The sequence below is a fragment of the Carassius gibelio genome, chromosome A6 (genome assembly GCF_023724105.1).
Source record: "Carassius gibelio isolate Cgi1373 ecotype wild population from Czech Republic chromosome A6, carGib1.2-hapl.c, whole genome shotgun sequence".
In the NCBI taxonomy this organism is placed as follows: domain Eukaryota; kingdom Metazoa; phylum Chordata; class Actinopteri; order Cypriniformes; family Cyprinidae; genus Carassius; species Carassius gibelio.
This window is the reverse complement of record NC_068376.1, coordinates 20,401,721-20,420,102: the sequence shown is the minus strand read 5'-3', so window position 1 is coordinate 20,420,102 and position 18,382 is coordinate 20,401,721. Positions and strand designations below refer to the sequence as shown.

The following is an 18,382-nucleotide window of genomic DNA, read 5'->3' as shown; positions in this document are numbered from 1 at the left end:
CATTTAATAACATAAGATGTAAAATAATACATAACTGATAAGAAAAAAGTTACTAACAGTTTTTCAATGAAAAACCTAATTTCTTGTTTTTTTCTTCTTCTGTAAATTACAAGATTTTTCACGTCCTAAAAATTCACATTTTACAGTATTTAACTGTAAAATTACATGTAATGTCTAAATAGGTCTATTACAGTCACTAGTCACTTCATAGTGTAAGTGAATCTTTTTATGTATTCATCAATTTCTTCTAAAAGGAAAAACTCAACCGAACAGATTGACCCCTAGAAAGTTGTAAACCCTTGAAGACATTTTCCCACCAACTTCTCCTGTTATGACATCTAAGCATAAAGCTTAAGCCCTTTGGGTGTTGTTGAGCAGAAAAAACAGAGTGAGAGAAGAAAAAAAGGAAAAAAGAGTTAAAAAAAATTATAATAAGTGGATCAAACAACAACAGAGCAACTCAAATTGACAGTGGTGAGTGTTCTCTTCAGGTCATTAAGGATTTCGTCAGACAGTGTGGAGAACGCATGAGCCTTGCCACCAACCACATTTCCTAGTTCTTCACAGGCTCCAGATTTGCCTCTCTAGCCTCTCCATATACACTGGCTTCACATGTACCCATGCCAGGCAGATCTGTATGCAGACTCTTCATTTGGATGCTGTTGGGTTTGACCAACTGGAAGGATGACTAAGATCTGGTCCCATCTGGTGGCCTGCTAGTCATTAAGACCCTGTTTGAATTGCATTTCTCTATAAACAATGTTTCTCTTACTAAAGAAAGAGTTCACCCATAACTGAAAATTTCCTGAAAAGCAGCCTACGGCTATCCAAGATGTAGATGAGTTTATTTCTTTATCGAATAGATTTTGAGAAATTGATCATTACATCACTTTCACCAGTGGATCCTCTGCAATGAATGGGTAAATTAGAAAATCATCACAATAATCAACACGATACTAGACCATCAATTAATATCCTGTGAAGTGAAAAACTTGCAATAATTTTTTCTCACTTTAATCCTTCATTAAAGTATATATATACACTTATAAATATACACTTATATATATATATATATATACTCTGTGTATGTTAGCACAGACCAAATCAAACTGCAGGTGTTTCTGGGAAGATTATTTAATTTCAGGATAATGTTAGTGTAATTCATGAGATGTTTAGAAAGAAAAAATAATAAAAAGAACATCTGAAACAGCCAAGGAGCTGGTGCGCACACCAGTCAAAATTCATATGCAACAAAGTAACATGCAAATTATACAACTATGAAGTAATCGTATTAATGTCATCTTTAAAGAGAATAAGGCATCATCTTGTCAAAAATATCTAACTGTTTTTAATCATTACATAAAAGCTTCAGTTAATTTGTTTTAAGCTGTCAATGAAGCAGAACAAATGTAACATCTTAATATTGCTGATAGGTTTAGAGGCCTCTGGGGATGTCTTGTCTGCTCTATAGGTGCAGTATTATACAGAATGTGAGTTATGGAATATTAATATTAATAATACCTTTTGTTTTGCTGTATGTCATTTGGTTTGTTGAATACCAGTATTATCATAGTGACTGAATCTCATAAAATAAAAATGATACATACAGAAACAACTGAGACATTTACGAAAAGTTTGATTAATTTCAGCAATGTGAATACTAACAATGTGTAAAAGACAACAAATATTTTACTCGGAGTGTTATTACTTGTATATGGCAGAGGGGGGCATCCAAGGTAACAATTTAAAATGCCCAGCTGGTCCTGATAATACAAAGATCTTCCACATGGGGGCGTCACAGAGGTCACTGTCCCCTAAAAAGGGCAGCGAAATCACATAGTGATAATATGAGTACACAAAATGTGCCTTATCATTTTAAACCCTAAATTTGGGTGTCAGAAAACAGGGCGACTTAGAGAAGAGTAAAACACTGCTTCAGTATATTGATTAATTATAGAAGAGAAATATTATAGGACATTGGATTGGTATAACATTGGATACTGTATTTGTTATTGCAGATTGCAGCATATTTATTCTGGACGGAGTAAATGTTAAGTGTCCTACATTTGATTGCAGTGCATTTTAGTGGATTTTCAAAAGCATTGCTCGAGGGAGGACAAAGACACTCAATTTAGTTCAGTAAATAATGCTTTTGTTGTTATGAAATTACCATTAAACATGACACCAATATTAAATGACCAATAAAATATTATTAAATTTAGTTATTCTTTATAATTCTATAATTACATTCTAGCATTTTGGTCCTCTATTTTAATATTTGAAACAATATTTAAATGATGCAGCAGGAACAATATCACAATGTACACAATTTACAGAACTGTGCCAAGACTGTGGATTTATGGGTTAAATGTATGGATGATTATTTATTATGGGGATATAAATATATATACATATATATATAGAGAGAGAGAGGGAGAGAGAGAGGGGGGGGGGGGAGAGATTATTATTATTATTATTATTATTACTATTTGAACAGTGGAATTGTCCTGATTTGAGCACATTTAATATGTTTAGAGGTGATATAAAAAAAAAATCTGACCTGGAATCAATCCCAAAATAATTTTAGAATTAATTAATTTCAACACTTAAAAAAAATTAACAAGAAAGAAAGAAAGAAAAAAAAGAAAGAAAAAGTTATGTTGCTGTAATTTTCCCTTTAAACCACAACGAATAAAAAATCATTCATATACACTAAATAGGTTATAAAGCCTTTGTCTTGTGTTAATAAAGGTAGCAACCTGGAGTAACAGGAGCAGATGTATGAGGAGTTTGCGTTGCATCATCATTAAGATGAAAAAACAGAGTGTCAATAGTGAGGAAAGTTAAATATTGTTAAATATTGAGTGGGTAATGTGAGCTGAAATTTAGTAACTATGAGGTCAATGTCAATCACAGCTTTTATCCGACAGTAGCTATACAATGGCTAGCCAGGCGCCTTCCAGGAAACAGCCAGATTCTCTAACACAGCCGAATGACTTATAATTTCAAAACTCTTGCCAGTATGTTCCACTAAGTCTTTTCTTTAGTTGCGCATTGGAACTAATCAAGTTTGCATATGATGAGCTGCGTCGGTTCATGAGAACGGCTCATAAATGTCCATTAAAACGGATAGAGACTCACAGGTAGATGTAACCCACCTAGATTCCCTCAAAGCAGAATGGGCTGAAGACATTGACGCGGAGAGCGTTGACGGAAAAGCGGTGATTTGGACGGATGAAGCTCCAGCGCCCCGCAGACTCAGCCGCAGCCCGAAGTGCGCTCGATGCAGGAATCACGGCGTCGTGTCGCGCCTCAAGGGCCACAAGCGCGTGTGTCGCTGGCGTGACTGTCAGTGCGCGAACTTTCTGATGGCAGCGCAAGTCTATGGAAGCATATGGGTAGCATTATTCATTTTGGGATGTAATATGCAAAATGACAATGCAATATGTAAAATGGCAATGCATTTCTGTATTTACATTTACATTTTTCAATACATCTGTGCAACGTTTGGTGCAAAATGAAAATGAAAATTAAATTACATAATTTTCATTTGCCATTTACTACACCAGTTTTAATATGTAAAATGAATATTAATTTTAACGCTTTATAAGTTGCAAAATTAAAATGAAAATGTATTACAGAAATGATTATATATGTCTAACATGTTCACTCTAAAAACGGCTGGGTTATTTTTTGACCCAAAATGCTGGGTTGAGTCTGTTGGGTCATTTTGTTGGGTTATTTTATTTATTTTTAAACACTTTTGGGTAGTTTCAGTTTACCAGGTGTTGGGTTAAACCTGCTGGGTTGCGTCGCTGGGTTGTTTCAGGCCAGCGCTGGGTTATTTAACGCGCCATTAAGATGTTTAAATCGCTCCCCAACTGTCACTTTGGAAGAACAACGGGGCAAAGCCACGGCTTTCAACTGTTTTAAGGTAAGTTTATTTAATGTTTTCAATAATAATTATTTTAAATTGGCAGAATTATAACTTTTTTTTGCAGCAACAATACTGTTAAACGTCTACAGGCCAACATTATTTACGTTAAATGATGGACTGTTTACCTCAAACGGCCAACCTACGTTACGCGACTCGCATAATCGTGTTAAGGTATCTGAGACGACAGATTAATAAAGTTTTATTAAGTTTCAGACAGTGACTGATGGTTGAAATATGCGAATACCTGTGAAAATAGAGGAAAAAGTAGTTTCTGACACTGAAAAGCGAATTTGATATTTAAGTGAGTCAAATTAGTTCAAAAAGTGAATAGGACTTTCTGCTCTAATGTAAACGCCTGCAGTTGTCCATATCGACATTTAAATCATACAAATTACGTACAATATAGTCGGACCGCAGGTCTAAAAGAACCGACGACCCAGTTCAAGTAAACCGGTTCAGTAATTCTCGAACAAAGTGATTCCCGGAAAAGAATCGACGTCTCAGGGCATTTCAAAGTGCGCGGATGCACAGCGAGTGACGCTGGCCGCGTTAGTGAAGTGATTTGATGCTTTTGTGGTTTATAAAGTCTTTTTACATACAAATTATAATTCAAAATGTGTTTTTTTTTCCTGTCAGAAAAGCGCATGGATACATTTGTGAGAGAAAAACTCGTCGAGTGCAGTCTTATTGAGGCGTCTAACGGTAAGTTCGTGTTTATTATACATTTTACATAATTGTTTGTCTGTGATAATCAACTAACGTTAACCCTCACATAACTTAAACGCACATATATTTTTATTTCGTGCTATAGTTAAAGCTGCACCAGAATGTACCTAATTTATGAGCGTAAACATCATATATTAATTTTCCAGCTCGTGTTTTTGACTTGTCCTTATCACTTTGGTACATCTATAAGTTTTTATATATGGACTGTTTTACCTACGTGACTTGTCATAGAAATGTCTGTGTGCGCATGCAGTGTGATCTCCCTTATCTGTGCCAGTGACTGTGTGTGTTTGATATAGCCAGCATATTAACATAAAACTGTGATTTATAATGACTGGAACATCCCATTGATTAGACAGTTTGAAAGCACACCTTCCAGCCAATCACTAGAGCAAATTCTGCTTCTGTAGACCAACTCATAGGTGAATTTAACTCATGATCATGATGGGTCAATTTCATTATTAACTTCACACAGTTAATTGAACTGAATCACTGTTATTAAAAAAAATTGTATTTTTTTCTTTTTTTTAAACTTTATTTTAAAGGTTGGAACAAACATGGAATTCCTTAACTGAGCAGAGTCCACAAAACCCCATCCAATTGTCGTGGCGATTTAAAAATGCCAGCAGATCTCTCAGGCATTGATCATAATCAATGGACAGGTAAGGATATTCTGCACTATTTTCAAAAGGAATTGCAAATTGTATATTTAATTGTATTTTTCCACATGTGGACATATACATTGTGAAATAGTCCAAACTCAATTGAAAAGCATTTGTATTTCAAATGCCTTACACAGAAAGCTGTCAATTTGTGTCAAGGGTGGGACTATACTATGGGGCGTGTTTGTATTGGGAGATATTTTGTAGTTTTTACCCCAAATCTCTCACTGTTTGCACTCTGATGCACGTCAGCAAACAACATTGCAGTTCTACTCGTATTTACCTAGCTGCATCTTACCCTATATTTTATACCTCAGGTGAAAAGCATTTGGTTAATGGTGAATATTGACCAATAGTACCATGTGGCTCTAACGGTTAGCAGGGGATAGTAGCTGCATTTGGGGTAAAAATGACATAATTATTTATTGTGTGAGGTGCCAAGAATATAGGGAGATCCGGGTTGCACTGTCTGTTCTTTATCACACATCTCTCGGAGTGGCAGCTGCCTTTAGTAGTGCCTTAACCTCCATTGTTCAAAGCATTTTGCACAGTTGTCTTTGAGTGACGTCACCTCCCATTACAAACACTCTCCATAGTATGGTCCCACCTCTGACAAAAATTGACAGTTTTCAATGTGAGGCATTGGGAATTCAGATGCTAAAGATTCCATTTGAGTTTTGGCAGGTAACGTGCAACACAGTGAAAAAACAGACATGGTAATTCATAAAACCTCATGTACTTGTTCTTATGTTGCATCTATGCTAACATTAGTCTGTTTCTCTCTTATTCCAAGGTCACCGTAGCCACCCGTATCCAGTACGTATCCAGACCAGATGGAGATCATCATCTAGAAAGGACCTCTACATCCCTGAAAGACCGCGGAGACCAGGACAACTAGAGCCCCAGATACAGATCCCCTGTAAAGACTTCTCAGAGGAGCACCAGGACAAGACCACAGGAAACAGATGATTCTTCTGCACAATCTGACTTTGCTGCAGCCTGGAATTGAACTACTGGTTTCGTCTGGTCAGAGGAGAACTGACCCCAACTGAGCCTGGTTTCTCCCAAGGATTTTTCTCCATTCTGTCACCGATGGAGTTTTGGTTCCTTGTTTTTCTTTAGTTGGGGACAATTAATATCAAGCGATATCATCCACTTGATTGCACAGAGGGACGATAAATCACTGAATCAATGACGAATTGACTTTAACTGAAAACTGAGTGTTTACTGTTGTCTCTCTGCATTATTACACACTATTTTCCTATTTAATACTGTAAAGCTGCTATGATGCAGTATTTGATCAATATGAGAGGCTTATTACTCATAATACATGGAAAATACAGCTACAAACTGACTTTGTTTTTCCATTTGAAATTTGGCAGTCACTGTGCATTCATGAAAACTGAAACCGTAATTTTTGTTCAGTGTTTTTGAAACAGTGTTTTTGTTCAAGATTTGCAATTGTGTTTGGATTGTCACAATTTGTCACATGTGGAAAACGCAATTGAAAATATGATTAGCAATTCCTTTTGAAAATTGTCCTTCCATAGACAGGCTCTATAACGGAGTACACTGCTCTCAGGTGTAGATCTTTGCTTCAGAGCTTAAGTGTTTGACAATAGTTCACCCAAAAATGAAAATTGTCACTAATTATTCACCCTGGTCTGAAAGCTCTCGAATATCAACGAAAATATCTTAACTTGTGTTCTGAAGATGAATGAAGGGCTTACGGGTTTATAACGACATGAAGTTGAGTAATAAATGACAGAATTTTCATTTTTGGGTGAACTATATGTTGAACTACACTAAGCAGTGCACATCTACCTACGTAGGAGTCTTTATATACTTGATATAAATTTAAGGACATCTTTAAATGATTTTACATTTAAATTTAAAGAATGTTAATTGTCAATGTCATTTCACTGTGTATTTAAATAGCTAAAAATCTCAAAATGTAATAGTTAAACAGCTAGACAGAGGTCATTCAGAAATAATTTTCTTATTTATTGCAACTGTATTTCTGTGATTTTTATATATTTATTTTGCATTTGCTGGAAACAAAAAAAGGGAAAATTCCATGTTGTTTGTCATTGGTACAAATTTTTGAATGTCAGATGGCATTAAAAATATTTTTTAACAGTCTAAATAACCTGTATTCTTCATTATTTATTAATCCATGATTGCTTTGTTAAGCAAAAGTGAAATTATGAGAATAACCCAGCAAGAATAACCCAGAATCATAAAAATGCAAACCCACAAATGGTAAAAATGACTCTATCTTGGGTTTTCTCAATAACCCAGCATGCTGGGTTAAAATGTGTAAACCAGCATGCTGGGTTACTTTAACCCAGCACGTGTTCTGTCCAATATTTACCCAGTGCTGGGTTGCCAATTGGGTTATTTTTAACCCAGCCATTTTTAGAGTGTTAAAGCAAAAACTGTGGCAAAATTATCATTTAAATGCTATTTTTCTTAATTGCATTAACACTCACAGTCAAGACACTTACGATTGCATTTTCATTCGGTGTCCCGCAATGAATGTAGCAAAACTCAATGTGCACATTGAAAATGCATTCCGAGCCGATCACGTGTCCCCGCCCTCGCGCCACGTCAATCATTGTGTGAACAAGGCGGGGCTTACAGAAGGTCAGAGACTCAAGTCTCAAGAAGAGGATTCAAGTGAGACAACATGGACAAGACAGTTGGTCCGTGTATGTTTTGATCATTTCGGTTTATGGCTTCAATATTTCATTCGGACTTGTGGGCGGAGCTGAAACGCTGCTTTCATCTGATTGGTCGAATCGGATCGGTTTTCATCTGACAGTCTTCAGCTGAAATGTCTGAAACTACACTCTCTGTTAATTAGCATAATATTTGAATCAGATGTAGCTGGGCACATCATTCGTGCTGCTGAGACCTGCAAATTATTTCTAGGTTGTAGTATTGTATGAATATTGTCCCACTGATAAAAACAGTGCAAATAGTTCTGTCCCTTTGGATAACAGTAAAGTGGAAATAAATATAGTTAAATTTATGAAATAAAATTAAATAGGATTTTTTGGGAAGGTAAGTCTGACCAGTTATACAAGCAACACGAGTCGGACGAGTCTAAAGATATGAGCTGAATTGGGTGAAACATTAAAGTTCTAGTCTGTGTCAATTAGCTACTCTCATAATAAATAATAATAATAATGTTAACTGTATTTTTCGGTATAAGTTGCATCAGTCCAAAAATACGTCATGACGAGGAAAAAAACATATATAAGTCGCACTGGACTATATGTCACATTTATTCAAGACCAAGAGAAAACATTACCGTCTACAGCCGCGAGAGGGCGCTCTGGGGTAGGCTACAGGAGCACTGAGCAGCATAGAGCTAATTTTACTATTTTTATTTAGAAATGTAACTATATTCATTTTTACAATTATTTATTAATGTCACACACACACATACCTAGTGCCTTATGACTTAAAAGATGAGAGTGGTAAATGTTACAGACATGGAACTGTTCAGTCTATTATTGATTTTAATTTCCACTTTACTGTTATCCAAAGGGACAGAACTATTTGCACTGTATTTATCAGTGGGACCAGAGCCGGCCCTAGACCTTTGGGGGCCCTAAGCAAAATTGGTTGGAGGCCCCTTTGACCGTTTTAAGTAAGGCCTACAGAAATTAATGACTACCTTGTAACTATACTGTACATATTATATCTACTATGTTATTTTTTAATTTTTTAGTCTATTAAATTATGTTTTAATTATTCTATGTATGCTGTATGTTAATTATCTTTTTTACGCTGCTGGCCCTGAGTAAGTATTTCGTTCTTATGTGGCAACATGTACAGAATGACAATAAAAGACCTTGAGTTCCTGAGTTGAGTTCCATGTTTGATGTCTAAAACAGGAAAATTATGATACCACTGAGCTGCAACGAACACACACTGATGAACTGGCAGAATAAAATGACTGATAAAGTGATTTTCACTGACCATAAAATAAACATTTTTAATTGACACCAGAGTTTAAGAGGCACAAACAACAGCCTTTATATAGAATTTAAATGAAATAGAGCAAATAGAACTGAATACTGTGTTGTGAACCAGGAAAAGTATTATGTTATTAGCATTTATTACATGGCTTGGTTGAATCCCAATGTAGAATGCGGTTTGTTATTTCTTAATAACAGACCGCTGCGAAGTAGAACACACCATTGCCATAAACAGAGCGTTGCTATGGACGCGGAGCGGACTGTTTTCTTTAACATGGAGTCACAGTGTGCAGCGCTGCGCTGCTCAAGTGCGCATTTAAAAGTTCACGGCACAAAGCGAAGAAATGTCGAGCGCACAAATCCTAATATATATCTGTCCAACAGTTTATTGATCATTTGTTTCTTCACAGTTTTAAATTCCAGTTAGTGTGTGTTTGATGCCTTTTCAAAGTCCTTGTGATGTGTCCGTGATCTATCACTACACACGGTAGCGAGTCGTTTAAAAACAACAAACATAAAATACAAATACACAAAATAAAGTAATCTTATGCAAATCCACAGCCTTTTATCTTCAGATCAAGCATTATAATGTGAATATATCATATACTGAAGAGAGTTTTACCATGCACGAGTCGCGCGCGCTGTTTGAATAACGTTACTGAATGGAGAATGATTGACGAGGAAAAACGAGTTTCCGTAAACTTTAATTTAATGATGTAAATAGTCTTCTGTCCCTCACATTAAGCTATGGAATGGCTTCAGATGACTTCGTGAAATTATAATCAGACATTTTCGTTCCTTGTCTAAATAAAGAACTAAATAAAAAACAACTGTGCTTATCATGATGCCTGATATAGAGCCCTGTAGGCCCATTTATTTTTATTTATTTATTTTATGTTACTTTTGTTGTATGGTTTTTTTCACCCACTATATAGCAGTGACTCAAGGGGGCCCTCTGCTGGCCACGGGGCCCTTTGCAATTGCAAGGGTCGCTTAGTGGCTTGGCCGGCTCTGAGTGGGACAATATTCATACAATACTACAACCTAGAAATAATTTGCAGGTCTCAGCAGCACGAATTTGCCCAGCTACATCTGATTCAAATATTATGCTAATTAACAGTGAGCGTAGTTTCAGACATTTCAGTGCTTCACTTGCACTGACTCTTATTCTGCCTGAAAGAATGACAAGACCGAGCTGAAGGCTGTCAGATGAAAACCGATCCGATTCGACCAATCAGATGAAAGCAGCGTTTCAGCTCCGCCCACAAGTCCGAATGAAATATTGAAGCCATAAACCGAAATGATCAAAACATACACGGACCAACTGTCTTGTCCATGTTGTCTCACTTGATTGAATCCTCTTCTTGAGATTTGAGTCTCTGACCTTCTGTAAGCCCCGCCTTGTTCACACAATGATTGACGTGGTGCGAGGGCGGGGACACGTGATCGGCTCGGAATGCATTTTCAATGTGCACATTGAGTTTTGCTACATTCATTGCGGGACACCGAATGAAAATGCAATCGTAAGTGTCTTGACTGTGAGTGTTAATGCAATTAAGAAAAATAGCATTTAAATGATCATTTTGCCACAGTTTTTGCTTTAACATGTTAGACATATCTAATCATTCCAGTAATACATTTTCATTTTAATTTTGCAACTTATAAAGCTTTAAAATTAATATTCATTTTACATTTTAAAACTGGTGTAGTAAATGGCAAATGAAAATTATGTAATTTAATTTTCATTTTCATTTTGCACCAAACGTTGCACAAATGTATTGGAAAATGTAAATGTAAATACAGAAATGCATTGCCATTTTACATATTGCATTGTCATTTTGCATATTACATCCCAAATTGAATAATGCTACCCATATGCTTCCATACAAGTCGCCCTCCGGAGACAGCAGGCCACAGAGGTTGGTTGACTGAGCAGGGTAGTTTAGAGCTGTCTGTGTGCTCCAGTGGAACTAAAAAGGGTGTTATTTGCAAACAAAGTGATTTGAGCGAGCGTGTACTTTCTTTCTAAGCAGTAGTCTATACTGCAAATGATTTAGGCATTGTAGAATGAGTAGGCTATTTTATATCTATCCCGTAAATTAATGCTGAGTTATGCATTCTCTTTAACAGGGTAAAAAAGGTAAAAAAAAAAAAAAAAAAAAAAAAAAAACACCTCTGTTCTCAGACGCACAGCTTATCAGCGCTACACGAGGGCACCATAAGTCTCCTGGCCAAGAGTATTCTAGAGGGTAAGCCTTAATTAATGCACATCTCATTAACACAAATGCACCCTGAAAGGCAACATTGGGAGAAACTGGATTAGTTCACCTGTTATGCTAAAGAACCCTCTGTGGGGAATAAATCTGTTTGTGTTTATGTAAGGTAATTAAAATTATGCAAATTGATAGAAGAATTAAAATAATAATAATAATAATAATTGGCTCATATGACTGCTTTGGAGTTTGAGTTTCCCTGATGTGAGTCTTACTGTCAACATTAAGGTCAAAATGACTTAATTGTTATCATAAATTTAAATATGCTTAATTTGTTTTGTACTAGAATATTTAATACTGCTATACTTTTATGAGTTCCACGTGGAGTCTAAGAAATTTATTTTTTAATTCTTCTGAAATTAGGTGAAAATGATTTGTACAGCTGATTATACAGTACTTAAGAAATGCATTTAAAAAGTGGTTCTCAAATGATTTTTGAAATTTGATTTTTAATGGTCAGCAGGAAAAACCATTAACAGATACTAATAAAAATTGTAGCTAACCATATAATGATACATAGTTAAGACTGCAAAATATATAGGCTTGTAAATTTTTGAAAGAGATGACAAAGCACTTTGCATGCTTTCCATTTGCTGCTGACATCAAAAGCTCTGCTTTTTTTTCTAAAGAACACTGTAGGAAAAAGTGACAGTAAAGAGAAGTAAAGACATTTCTAATGTGACAAAAGATTTATATTTCAAATAAATGTTGTTCTTTTGAACTTTCTATTTATTAAAGAAGTCCTAAAAACTATCAGCAGCACATCTGTTTTCGACAATTAAATATTTGTAAGTGTTTCTTGAGCAGCAAATCATCAGATTAGAATGATTTCTGAAGGATCGTGTAAATGTGACTTGATTATGAACAAGAAAAATCCACTATTTTAATACTCCTTCGTTATGTTGTAGGCTACAAGCCACCTGTGCTGGAGGAGTGGCCTAAGAAACTCCAACAACCCCCAGTCAGTGTTCGTATGAGGAAGAGGAGAGCATTTGCTGATAAAGAGCTGGAGACTGTGATGCTGGAAGAGGCAAAGAGAGATTGAAGAGTTGCCTGTACTCCTCCTCCATGCTGTGGTGCCATCAGATCCCTCTCCATATTTTTTCCCACTTTCAGACCCTCTCATGCCCACTTACATGCCTGTGTCCAAAAGCTGCCCTCCTTTGACTGATTGTGATCTCCCTCACCATCAACATGCCCTTAAATCCAAGACTTTAGACTGTGGCACAGACAAACTGACAGACAGTGTTTCTCTAAGAGTGTGTGAGAACTCAAAGTTCAGTTCGATTTGGCCTCCACCGCACTGCTACAGCACAAGCCCAGGTGTCAGCATGGTTAAAAACATGCCGGACAGTGGGTTTTCTGATATGTCTGTAAAACCAAAAAGTTTTGTTATTGACACTATGTCAAAGCAAAACATTCCTCCTCCTCTGAATATGGCAGACGTACTGGTTCAAGCTAAATCGCCGCCCGAAATCTGCAGATCATTAGGACACGAGGACTCTGTACACATGGACTGTATGGAGGGTGCAAACACAGACCCCAATCATAAAAGCTGTAACACATGGCCATTACCTTTTTCTGTAGAGGCATTGCTCATGAGTCATGAGATAAAAAATAATTTCTTCAGAGCTAACACTTTACAATAGGTTTCAGTTTGTAAACATTTCAGTTTGTTTGTATTCTATTAAATATTAAATTGCATTAATGACCAATGTAATTCTTGACACTATTAATGTTGTTTAATGTTAACATCTACAATAATACATTTCAACATTTCAAGTTATATATTAACATTACCTACTGTATTATGAATGAATGTTATGAATTAAAAATGAACAATAGCATATTTATAAAGTAACATATAGATTATTGAAAAGCTCATTGTTATTTCATGATCTCTAATGTATTACAGTTTTTCTCAGTCACTTTGGTGCATTTCTCAAATCAGAAATGAAATTCTCAAAACTACTTGTACAACCTCCACATCATGTAGTCATCTATACACATCATAAAACCAGTTTCTCATTCTTTTGAACAAGTTGCGATTGCTTTTGTACTTTTCTTGCAATTGATTATGCACATTTATCTGCGGTTTCCTACATTATCAGTTGCTAATGTCATGTTGCTCAAAATGTATTATTCAGTTTTCTGTGCAATAGTCTTACCGCTCAAAACATCTACTCTTTAGTTCATCCTGTAAGTCATTAAATGTAAAATGGTTCATCTAGTTGTCATAAACTCCCAAGCACACTTTTTATTTTTATTTTTACAAATTATTACTAGACTTTTTGTCAATTTGGCATGAATTGTGCAAGTGAATCTCTGAAATAGCTCAAAGGTTCATCTCATGAATCTTCAGTTGGAAAGTTTATACTGTATAGACAGAGGACAACACAAGAGTTACAAATTCTGAAAATTGACTTATTTTCCTCTTTGTGCCCATATTTAATTTTCCATTTCTATATCACAATTGCATAGCAAAGGTTTTTATTTATTTATTTATTTTATGGCAGACCACTAGTAAAAGTGTAACTGGGAATTCTATCCAGTCTCTTTCAATCAATATCCCACATACAGTAATGTGTAAATGTGTACGTTTGAAATGGATATATGGCATACATAAGCATATGACATACTGTTCAATACAGTAACTCATCCAAAATGTTTCTATAGTTTACATCAGAACATCCCTCCAGAGTACAGTTATTGACAACATGACTAAGCAATTTGACTGTCTTATCCATAAACTATGACACAAGGACTTGTCATTCGGATGGCACTCACATGTTCATTGACACAGATATTTACTTTTGAGAGATGAACTAAGGATTTTGAGCAGGAGACTGGCTTTTGCAGGTAATCCATGGTGTTTTGCTATTTGTACGAGTTGTTTTGAGAAATTAACTTACTGTTTTGCAAATCTCAAGGATGATTCGAGAAATGTACCAAAGCAACAGAGAAAAACTGTATGTGATCACTGAATCATAAAAATAGCACTCTGACATATTGGCACGTACTTAAACATGATTAATTGCACCAGCATCGGACTCCAGTGGAGGAGAGGAAGGCTTATCTACACATAAACCTTTACCAATGATGCTGGGTAAAAAGTGTGGGCAGCAGAAGAAGGTGGGAGGTTGAGCAATGACAGTGGCTTGGCGGAAAGAAAGAGTGAGAAAACCAAGAGGCAGTTAGAGAAATAAAAGTACATGTGGAGAAAGAGACAGAGCTAGAGAGACAGCAAAAGACTGACTTAGAAGGAATCAGATGGACAGCCAGACAGTGTGTGTGTGTGTGTGTGTGTGTGTGTGTGTGTGTGTGTGTGTGTGTGTGTGTGTGAGAGAGAGAGAGAGAGAGAGAGAGAAAGAGCTGTGTTAAGTTGGCAAGATGAAGGAGTGGAGAGGCAGAGGTAAAGCAGAGAGACCCTGTATTCACTGCAGTTGTACAGATGACTCACCAGCCAAGAACAACACCATGTTTAAGGGCTATTAATTCTAACTGGATAACTAATACAGACACCACAATCCATGATGTGTGTTCTGAGAGAAACAGAAACCACAGGGTGGATTAAGGGATGCGATTCATTCTAGTAGTTCTGGCTATATATTGCAATCATATATAGCAATGCATTACTGCATATATGGAATCACAGTCACAACTTTTTTTCTCTCGATGTTTATTGTTATAAACTCATTTACATGTTAAACCAACAAATCAGACCAAATAAAAATGCAGATCTTAAAGGCACCTCAAAGCCATTAACAGGTTTGTGCAGAAAGTATCCATAATTAATGTGAAATAGGCTTACCCTTTCTTTCTTTAAAAAGTTTTCAGTTGCATAAAAAATAAATAATGAAAAATAAATAATGAAATAATAAAACAAACAATCATGATACTATTTGAATAAACACCTATAAAAGCACAACTGAAAGAAATATGAGTGTGTAAATATTAGTTGATTGTACTGTAATGATCCTTGTCTCTGGCTGGCTGCTCTAATGGAATTTAGACAGCCTGGCTGAACCGGTGTTTATCTAGTTTTAGCTGGTTGGTCAGCTGGTCTCCCAGTCCAACTAGCTAATATTACAAAAAACATTCTAATACCAGCCTGCAAACCAGCTATGACCAGGCCGGAAGACCAGCTAAAATATGCCAACCAGCTTAGGCTGGTTTCAGCTGTTTTTATTTTTTTATTTTGTTGCTATTGTTGTTTTTCAGCATGATGATCCTTGTTTGTTTTGCATGCACAATACCTCACAGTAGGACCTTTATAGATGTGGGTTACTTTTCACCACTGATAAAAATGTCAGCAAAAGGCAACACTAAACGGATTAAAAATGAATAAATTAATAAAGCAATAGGGACAAAATTATCCATGATAAAGAGTGGCTACCAAACGATCCCATACTGATAAGTAAAGTTTAAATGTGACTTGAACAACCACAGCATTTACATATATCACTCAAAACAATATTATGGCTTAAATTTATGGTTTGCGTATTTGAATTACAGTACGTACAAGGTTTCTATCCATTTGAATAACACAGTTTTATCATAAGTTAATTAAAACACTTGTGATACAATGCATAGCTATATCAAAGAGGTAAGACTTTTTAGATTTAAACATGTATCATTAATAAATCCAATTTGTTTTAATCTCATATATTTTACCTGATATTGCTTGCTCCACAGCAATACTGTCATGCTTTTAACTAAAAATATGATTATTTAAATAAAATCAAATAGATGCAAATAGTTAATAATAAATCATGCCAATTATTTTTTACCTTTTTCATTTGATGCATAACTGACAAATATTAATCTCATTACAATTAGAAGCTTATGTAAAACTGAATAATCCAAATTAAACAAATACAACAAATCTTACATTTCACACCTTGCATTTCAAATGTGTCTCGGAGGGAATTTAAATTGGGTTGTTTCGTGATTGGACAGCTGATCAGTAAAAATGCATGTAGTGGCCTAGTATAAATAATCCTTAAATGACATAATCAAACTTTCCTACATACCAGTCATTCAAATACCACTCCACATTCATTAAGAGCCAGAACTGCTGCTGGTTCATGAGAGAATAGAGTCCAAACAGAGAGTGTCTTTATATGAATCAGCCTTCGGGTCAATATTGCCTTTTTCTCTGCAGCTCACGCACTAGCTTTCATTACTAGTTAACATTTGACCTGAAGCTTTTCACCAATCTCATACCTAAGGCTATACTCACCAACCTCACCATTGCATTTGTTACAACTGCGGTTTCCTCTCCCCCCAGGCTGTTGATGGCTTCTAGTAGAACATTTTACCTGTAACACAAATCCTTCTGTCTTGTGTTTTTACTTAATCACCTTAATTGCCCTCAATTAACCTGCGCCTCCAGATGCTCACGGCACGTCAATCCCTGCACTGTTCCTGCCAGCCAAACAGAACATACATCAACGAGTGGAGCAATTTGCACCAGCAATTCCACATAATGTTTGCGGAAGCTGAATAACAAAACATTAACAACATGGTAACAGGCACCTGGGGGACGGTTTATTTGCCACAATGGGCTGGTGATGACATAAACAGACATGGAACGGCAGAAATGAGCAGAGAGTGTCCTCTAATTTGGGACAAGATTTTGCCCTCCCTGTCCCAAGTGGCACTCGGGGGTTTGCCAAATGTTTGAAATCTTCGACCAAAGTGCTTGCTTTGAATATGCTCTTACACATGGGTCTATCTTGTTTCACTGTTACGAAGCCTAAAACATTCTGGTCATGACTGGATTGTTAACAGGTGTGACAAGTCAGGCTGTTATCTATGGAGAAAGAATTGATGCCATTGTGACATTTATGACAGTGTATCTGATTTCAATAAGGAATTTCTTTTTAAACCAATCAATCTGCATTTAAAATGCATCAGCTGAGCTATTCTGTCAATAATACAGAATAAAGAATCAAATCTACAAGAAACTACCAGAACCTATGTGAATTACAATACAAAATATAACTGTTAAATTTTAATTAAATGCTTTCTATTCAGAAAATAATCACAAAAATATATCCTGTTCCACACACCAATAAATAAATAAATTAAAATAAATACATAAAAAAGAGCAGAACAATTAAATACACTTCAATGGCTGCAAATTTTTTTTTATATAAAATAAATAAATATTAATTAGTAGATCATTAAGTTTACGTTAAACCTTGATTACAGGAAACAAAATAATTTAATTTTAAATATATAAAATAAATATTTATCGAGTTGAAATTATTATATTAAAACAAATAAATTGTTAGGGGAGAAAAAGAGAGAAAAAATAACAATCAGGGTAAAAACTAGCTCAAAAAAGTATTTTATTTTAAGAAAATAAAAGAGATAGTTGTAAAAAGCAAGTATATGAGTGCAAGTGTCACAGTGGCAAAATCCTTATTGAAAGCAAAATTTTGGATTCTCATATAGTATGTGGGTTTCAGGCCTTGATGCGACCACGTAGCAGGGCTTAGCTGCTATAAAAGAAGGCCAAACCCACTTGATCTGCCTCTTCAGCGCATTGAGCAAGGATCAGAGTCTCATTACAAGGATTCCCCAATGTAGCAACCACAATCTGACCAGGCAGTGAACTAGCACAAATCAGCCACACACAGTATTATGGAAAGAGTGTGATATGTGGCATATAGAGCTAATGTACTATACTTTAAAGAAAGGTTTTAAAAAATAATTTTGAATGTAAATCATTTGTCCTTATTTTCTTAGACAGAGACAAAAGAATTCAAGTAGGCTGCTTCATGCTTT

The 18,382-nt window shown here is 35.7% G+C and overlaps 1 long non-coding RNA gene and 1 pseudogene across 1 annotated transcript; both read left to right on the top strand.

The window, feature by feature from the left end:
- The first annotated feature begins 3,107 nt into the window (after nucleotides 1-3,107).
- Nucleotides 3,108-13,584, top strand: LOC128015118 (uncharacterized; annotated as a pseudogene).
- LOC128015665 (uncharacterized) lies at nucleotides 3,696-7,747 on the top strand. The gene is made up of 4 exons (XR_008183980.1): nucleotides 3,696-3,934; nucleotides 4,574-4,639; nucleotides 5,209-5,325; nucleotides 6,119-7,747. It is a non-coding gene; the product is annotated as an uncharacterized LOC128015665 (long non-coding RNA).
- Nucleotides 13,585-18,382: the final 4,798 nt, after the last annotated feature.